This window comes from Tupaia chinensis, unplaced genomic scaffold, assembly GCF_000334495.1.
Source record: "Tupaia chinensis unplaced genomic scaffold, TupChi_1.0 Scaffold000273_1, whole genome shotgun sequence".
NCBI lineage: Eukaryota > Metazoa > Chordata > Mammalia > Scandentia > Tupaiidae > Tupaia > Tupaia belangeri.
Window position 1 is genome coordinate 2,512,062 of NW_006159755.1, and position 8,179 is coordinate 2,520,240.

Genomic DNA, 8,179 nt, shown 5'->3' on the forward strand with positions numbered 1-8,179 from the left:
GGAGAGTGAAGAGTAGCTGGCCAGGGTGAGGAGTTTGGGTTTTGTTTCATTGTGATAGTACTGTGTTAGGGCAGGGGGCGGTTCAGGCTGTCCTCGTGCCAGGAGAGCTGATATCACTTGGACCCAGAGTGAAGGGGAGGTTACTGGAGAGGCAGGTAGCATGAATGATTCCAAGGTTTCTGGCCTGAGCTCCCGGCCGGTGAGGAAGAGGAGAGGGAAAGCTGGGGGAGGGTGTACAGCTGAGTTTGAGATGCTCATGAGTCATCCCAGTGGAGACACCTGAAGACAGAACTTCTGATCTGCTGTCATGGGCTCAGATCCTCAGCCTACAGTGGGCCTTATGGCTGGGAAAAGATGGGCCATCCCGAGAGAAGAGAGCCCAGCATGAGGCAGGGAGGTTACCATCCCCAGGGAGAGGAGATGGAGTCAGCAGAAAGGCCCAGAAGGAGCAGCCAGAGGGAACAGAGGGGGAACACCAGGAGACGATGCAGAAAGAGTACAGAGAACTGAGTGTTTAGGGAAGAGGGTGTGACCAACAGTGTCTGCAGAGTAGGACAGGGATGACAGCCCTTCATGAGAACTGTGAGGGACTCAGTAACAGGGAGCAGTGCAAGCGCTTAGTGTGACAAATGCTGCCTACTGTACCATCAAACTCCTCACGTTCTCAGGGTCTCAGCAGAGAACAGCGCTCCTCCCCAAGTGGGTGAATGGGGCGGGGAGGGAGAATGGAGGAACTGTCTATGGAGGGCTCAGGAAACCACTCCAGGCTAGCAACAAGGGGAAGCCCTTAACACCCCAAAGGGACTAAGAGAGGGAGCCAGTACCCCAAGAGCATGCTTGGGAGAGCCCTGGAGTTGGAGGGACCTGGTAGCCTACAGGGAGGAGCTGGGGGGACATTTACCCCAGGCTTCTGCCCTCAGGTCTCTATGGGCTGAGCCCAAAAGGAAGCCCATAGACAGAGCAGCCTGGGAGGTATGGGGAGGTTAGCCTCTTGGGGTGTAGCAGGGAGGTCAGAGATGCAGAGTGGGCTGCAGGGCAAACTGAGCCAGTCCAAGACATGAGGCACCCTTGGCCTGCCCACCTCATTGCCACACATGGCACTTTATCTTCCTAGACTCTGGGCTTTTATGCCTCCAAGATGCACATTTCCCGTAAGTCAAAGGAGACCATGCTCTTCAAGGTGACTGCAGGCCATGCCTGCTGCTAATAGGTCTTTCCACTAATACTCTGACTTTTCTGGTCCTCCCACACACCTGGTATCAAGGCTGCCTTTTCTTTTCCTTTTCCTTTTTTTTTTTTTTAAGTTTATTCATTTACTTTTTTTTAGAAAGATTTTTGGTATAGGGCATGTGTACTCACCAGAGAGACAGAAAGCAAGAAATCACTCTCTAGGGGGGGTCGGCCATGCCACAATCCTTTTTCCTCCATTCCCCTCTCAGAATCTTGGCCACACACACGTCTGGCATGAGTTTGAAGTCACCGAGTCTGGGACTTGAACTGCGATTGGCCATGTGGGAGTCCAGCGATGGAACTGCTACATAATCTCTTGGTTACAGTTTATGTATTTATTTCTTCCGTGAGTGAGAGAACCAAACAGAGAGCATTGAGATAACACCCCAATGGGATCCTCATGCTCCGATCCACCCCCAGCCTTAACCAACCCGAGATCATGGGCGTGTGCTTGCCCAGTGTACTCAGGGAGGTCTCTAGATACAAACCAAGAACCTGCCCATCTGAGTCAGCCTCACAGAGCATCGAGGTTTTACTTCTGCACCACCATCTTGGCACCCAGTCACTTTTTTGGAGTGTGTGTGCTCTCTGGGAAGAGAGAGAGGTGGGGGGAGGTGAGAAATCACCCCCTAGGGAGGATGGCCAATCTCCAGTCTCCTCTCAGGATTTTGGGCACACACCTCCAGTCTCCTCTCAGGATTTTGGATTTTGGGCAACACACACACACACACACACACATGCCCAGTGTGGTATTGTTTTTAAAGAATTATTTAATTTTATTTATCCATTAATTTATTTTAATTTGACCAGAGAAAGAGAGGGAAAGTGAGAAAGCAAGCTACCAGGTCCAGGACTTGAACCATGATTGGCCATATGGGTGTGTCCAGAGCCTTAATTGCCATGTCACCTGCTGGCCCTGCCAGTGTTTTTCAAGCTGTTGAGTCTGGGACTTGAACAGCTGTCAGTCATGTGGGATCAAGTCACCTTAACCACCATGCCACTGGCTGGCCCCCAAAGTCACCTTTTAAAACCCAGAACCAGTAGATGGCATAATGGTTACATCACTGGATTCCCACATGGCCGACTGTGGTTTGAGTCCCAGACCCGGGGCTTTGAAATTCACGCCAGGAACATGTACATGCATACCCAAAATCCCAAGAGGAGAATGAAGGAGAAGGAATTGTGACATGATCATCCCCCCCAGGGAGTTATTTCTCACTTTCTGCCTCTCTCTGTCTCTCCGGCAAGCACACGTGCCCTATAGTAAATCTCTCTCTTTAAAAAAGAAAACAAAACTTCAATTCCAGGGGCCCAGAGATAGCATAGCAGTTATGTTGCTGGACTCTCACATAGCTGACCATGGTTCGAGTCTCAGACCTGATGGCTTGAACTCATGCTGGGTATGTGTGTGTGCATGCTCAAGATCCCAGAACGAGAATGAAGAAGGGATTGTGTTGTGTTCATTGCCCCTAAGGGGTGATTTCTTACTTTCCCTCTCACTATCTCTGTCTCTATCTCTTGCCCATGAGTGCACATGCCCTAAGGCAAAAATCTCTTTAAAAAAATAAATAAAGCCCAGGATGAGCAGGTAGTGCGGTGGTTAAAGCAGCTGGACTCCCACATGGCTGACCACGGTTCAAGTCCCGGACCTGGCAGCTTACTTTCTCACTTTCCTTCTTTCTCTCTCTGGTCAACTTCAAGTAGATAAATAAATAAATAAAATAATGACAATGAATAAAATTAAACAAAAAATAATTCTTTAAAAAATAATAATAAGCCCAATTTCAGGCCATCCCCATAATACATTGGAGGATAACACAGTGGCTAAGGGCTATGCGGAGGAGGCTGGATCCCATAGTTTGAGCCCACCCCAGTGGTAACATAACCAGTGCTATTATGGTTTGGATGGTGGCTTATGTCCCAGAGTTTCATGGTTTGGAATTTGATGTTGGGAGGTGGTAATGCCTAGTGGTCAGTGACTGGATCATGTAATTGCATCGTGGAGGCAACACTATTGTGAACAGGTTACTGATGTCTTGTGAGATCCAGTGAGTTCCAGCTCTCCTGAGAGGTGGTTTGTTCTAAAGAGCACTGATTGTCATAAAAGAGACTACCCACAGCCTCCCTCTGCATGCTGCCAACTTCCGTGCTTCCAGTGGCCACGTTGTAGGCCTATGTCTTTGGCCTTCCAGCTACCGGAATAATAGGTTTTATAAATGAACTTCTGTTTCCTTTGTAAATCATCCAGCTTCAGGTATTTCTGTTAGCAATGCAAGAACAGACTAAAACATGAACCCAGAACCCTGCCAAGATGAAGAAATGGAGGAAAATGGGGTATGGTATGACCAGGGCCCCCGTTGGAGTGTGCATTCTCTCCTTCTCTCTCAGGCTCTCTGGCATTGAAAACAAACAAATAAAGGGACCAGCAGTTAGCATAATGGCTATGTCACTGAACTCCCACGTAGTCGACCGCGGTTTGTGTCCCGGACCCAGTGGCTTAAAACTCATGCCGGGCGCGTGTGAGTGCGTGCCCAAGATCCCAAGAGGAGAATGGAGGAGAAGGGACTGCAGCGTGGCCATCCCCCCTGGAGGGTGATTTCTTGCTTTCTGTCTTTCTGTCTCTCTCTGTCTGGCGAGCACACGCACCCTATAGCAAAAACCTCTCAAACAAACAAACAAACAAAACAATTCCAACAACCTCCAGTGGCCAGTGTGCTCACCTGAGCCTGCACGGTCCTCTGTGCCTCAGGCTGAGCTTGTTCTCCGTGGGGATGCTCTTCCACCGGCTTCTAATGACCCTTCGTGTTGGGTTCATGTGGATGTCTTTCTCTAGACGGTTAGATACCCCCAGCCCCCTGGATCGCATCAACTGTGTGTTGCCTCCCTAGTACTTGTCGAAGCCTGAAACATTCTTCTTTATGGGTTTGTTTACTTGCTTTTTATCCATCTCGCCTTACTTCCAGGAAAGCACAACCTTGCCTCCAGATCCTAGAGCAGGGCCTGGCTCATAGAAGGTATTGAAGCTGGTCGTTGGCAGAGTCAGAATTTGAACTCAGGGCTCCCTCATCAGGGGCTGGCTGAACAGGGCAGCAGTAGCTTGAATGGTGGAGGTTATGTCTCAAGAAGCAGGATAACACAGTGACTGCTTTTTTTCTTTCTTTCTTTCTTTTTTCTTTTTTTTTTTTTTTAAGAGGTTTTTGCTATAGGGCACGTGCACTCACCAGAAGATAGAGAGAGACAGAAAGACAGAAAGCGAGAAATCGCCCCCCAGGGAGGATAGACACACCACAATTCCCTCTCCTTTCTCCTCTCGGGATCTTGGGCATGCATGCACACACACCTAGCGTGAGTTTAAGCCACTGGGTCTAGGACTTGAACTGCGGTTGACTGCATGGGAGTCCAGTGACATAGCCATTACGCCAACTGCTGGTCCCAACACAGTGACTGCTTTCTAGCATTAGAGAATCCTGACTGCGTCATGTTCCTGCTGTGTGAATTGGGAAAATTCAACTTCTCTGTGCCTCTGCTTCCTCAGTTCAGGAAATCAATGAACTGATATTTGTGAGGTACTGAGCAGATGCCTACCACATACTAAGTCCTCAGTGCCTGTCAGCCCTCCTCATAATTATTGGGCCTGTTAGCCACATGGGCTGGGTGGTAGGAGATCAGTTGCTTGGGGGGAGGAGGAGAAGGCCGCCTGTGTGCCAGGCTCTGAGCCACCTCCATGTATCATCCCTCTGGGTTCTAAATGTCTTTGGGAGGCTTCTAGGCTCTGAGGAAGGAATGGCTCCAGCTATGGGGATGGATGGGTGGACAGGAAGGGGGTGACCCATCAGTTCTAAAGATGAGGCATGGAAATTATGAAGGCCTGGAGAAGAGCTTTCTGCCCTGAAGTATCTCTCTTCAAAGACACTTTACTGGAAGGGGCCGTTACTGAGTCCCTCTGCTGTGCCACTTACTGTGGGAACCAAGATGTGTGTGCTGAGAGAGGAGGTTGAAAGGGGAAGCAGACCTATCTTGGCCCAGCATGATGGCTCACTTGGTAGTACACTGAACTGCAATACTGGAAGTCACATGACTGACCAGGTGATCTCCCAGGTCCACCTGAAACATGCTGGGAGGTGTGGGTGTGCCCTGAACCCCCAAGCTGAAGAACATGAAAAAGGGAATAGTAGCATGAGGAGACCATGCAGGGCACCTCTGCAAACCTTTCTCTTGCGTGCATGCATATACACACATTCTCATGAATAAATAAAAATCTAATAAATAAAAAATAGGGGCCAGCAGGTGGCATGGTGGTAAATGTGCCAGACTCCCACAAGGCTGACCACGATTGAAGTCCCAGATCCAGAAGCTTGACAATCACACTGGGCGTGCTTGCTTTGGCAGCACATATACTAAAAATTGGAACGATACAGAGAAGATTAGCACGGCCCCTGTGCAAGGGTGACACATAAATTCGTGAAGCGTTCCATATTTTTTTTACTGACTATCCACACTCTGGCGGAGATTGAAATATTGGGAGGGCATAAAGGCAGTGAAAGTAGTTATGGATGCTGAAGACAGTGTGGAATGGGGGCGGGGGAGAGAAGGAAAGAGGATAGAGAAGGAAAGTAGGAGAACAAACAGAGAAGCATGACATTTGTGGGACACAGAAATTGTTTATTACCTGTTGGTGATAACATGTATAGTAGTCTCAGCTGGACTGGTCTGAGAAGCATTTCATGTTAGGTAAATTCTCTTTACAAGCCAAATGATGTATAGTGATTGAATGTTTAAAAAAACACGAGAATAGGGGCCAGCAGATGGCGTGGTGGACACTGCCACGTGACTGACCATGATTCAAGTCCCAGACCTGGTGGCTTGCTTTCTCACTTTTCCTCTGTCTCTCTCTGGTCAAATTAAAATTAATTAATTAATTAATTAATTATTTTTAAAATGTGAATAAAAAATAATAATAATCTGAAAAAATGAAAAGCTATTTGATGATGATGATGTGGATAGTGATGTCTTTGTCTTGACTGATATGCATGGTAATCATGCTGGAAAAAGAAATGTTATACACTGTAAAGATATATGTGATTAAATATAATCTTTTAAAAAAGAAAAGAAATTAAGAAAGTAACATCGGGCACATGTGCTTGCATGCCCAAACCCCAGGAAGAGAATGGAGGAGAAGGGATTATGGCTTTGGCCTCCCCCCCAAGGGGGGGTTTTTTTTTTTCCTCTCTTATTTTCCCTCTCTCTTTCTCTTTCTTTCTCTCTCTGGTGAGCACATGTGCCCTATGGCAAAACCTTAAAAAAAAAAAAAGAAATGTTTCATGTTTGCTAAATAAGAGGGGTTCCTCTGTTTTGCTGCTCTTCTTCACCTTTTGAACTTAGGAAAAGTCTACTGGTGAGAACTCAGTTCCTAGAAGTGTACTGACTGCTAGGTTGGAGTTCTAGCCTGCCATGTCCCAACTAGGTAAATACATTTCTTCCTTCCTTTCTCCCTTCCTTTCTTTCTTTCTTTCTTTCTTTCTTTCTTTCTTTCTTTCTTTCTTTCTTTCTTTCTTTTTTTAAGGATTATTTTTTAACTTTATTTATTTACTTATTTATTAATTTTACTATTTTAAAGAATTATTTTTTATTTAACCTTATTTATTTGTCTATTTATTTTATTTTGACCAGAGAGGGACAAAGTGAAAGAGAGAGACAGAGAGAGAGAGAGAGAAAGTGAGAAAGCAAGCCGCCCGGTCCAAGACTCGAACTGTGGTCAGCCATATGGGAGTCCAGCACCCTCAACCACCGTGTCACCTGCTGGCCCCATATTTATTTACTTACTTTTTAAAAAATCTTTTTGTTTATTTATTAATTTTTGGAGAGGTTCTTTGCTATAGGGCACGTGCATTTGCCAGAAAGACAGAGAGAGATGGAGAGAAAGAAAGTGAGAAATCACCTCTCATGGGGGATGGCCACACCATAATCCCTTCTCCTCTGTTCTCTTGGAATCTTGGGCATGCATGCACACATGCCTGGCATGAATTTAAGCCACTGGGTCCAGGATTCGAACAACCCTCGACTACATGGGAGTCCAGCGACATAGCCATTACACCAACTGCTGGTCCCTACTTATTTATTTTTAATTTGACCAGAGAGGGACAGAGAGAGAGAGAGAGAGAAAGTGAGAAAGCAAGGCACCAGGCCTGGGATTCAAAGCGTGGTTGGCCAGGTAGGAATCCAGCACCTTCAACCACTATGCCACCTGCTGGTTCTGTGGGTAGATACATTTCTTAACCACTCTAATCCTTAGATTTCTCATCTGCAAGTTGGAAACGTTGGTAAGACCTAACTCACAGTATTGTTCTGATGATTGAATGAGATAGTAATGAATAACTCTTGGTATAATGCCTGACCCAAAGAAAATGCACATCAAAAGTTGACTATGGGGTCTGGCAGGTAGTGTGCTGCTTAAGGCATTGGACTCTGACATGGCCAACCATGGTTCAAGTCCTGGACTTGGTGGCTTGCTTTTTCACTTTCTCTCTCTCTCTCTGGTCAAATTAAATAATAAATAAATAAATAAATATTTTTAAAAAGTTGACTATGATAGTTGGTGTAATGGCTATGTCGCTGGACTCCCATGTAGCTGACCGTGGTTCAAGTAGCGGACCCGGTGGCTTAAACTCACGTTGGGCGCGTGTGCATGCGTGCCCAAGATCCCGAGAGGAGAATGGAGGAGAAGGGATTGCGGTGTGGCCATTCCCCCTGGGGGTAGATTTCTCGCTTTCTGTCTCTATGTCTCTCTCTGTATTTCTGGCGATTGCTTGCACCCTGTAAGAAAAATACCTCTCCCCCCCAAAAAAAAAGTTGACTATAATTATATTTATTATTGTATCATCCAGACCTCTACTTTTCACAGAAAGGTGAAGTCAGTTCGCACTGCAATGAAAAACAAGAAAAAGAAGGG

The 8,179-nt window shown here is 46.5% G+C and overlaps 1 non-coding gene across 1 annotated transcript; it reads left to right on the plus strand.

Annotated features, from left to right (window-relative positions):
* The first annotated feature begins 5,603 nt into the window (after window positions 1-5,603).
* Window positions 5,604-5,711, plus strand: LOC114008022 (U6 spliceosomal RNA). The gene has a single exon (XR_003549588.1). It is a non-coding gene; the product is annotated as a U6 spliceosomal RNA (small nuclear RNA).
* Window positions 5,712-8,179: the final 2,468 nt, after the last annotated feature.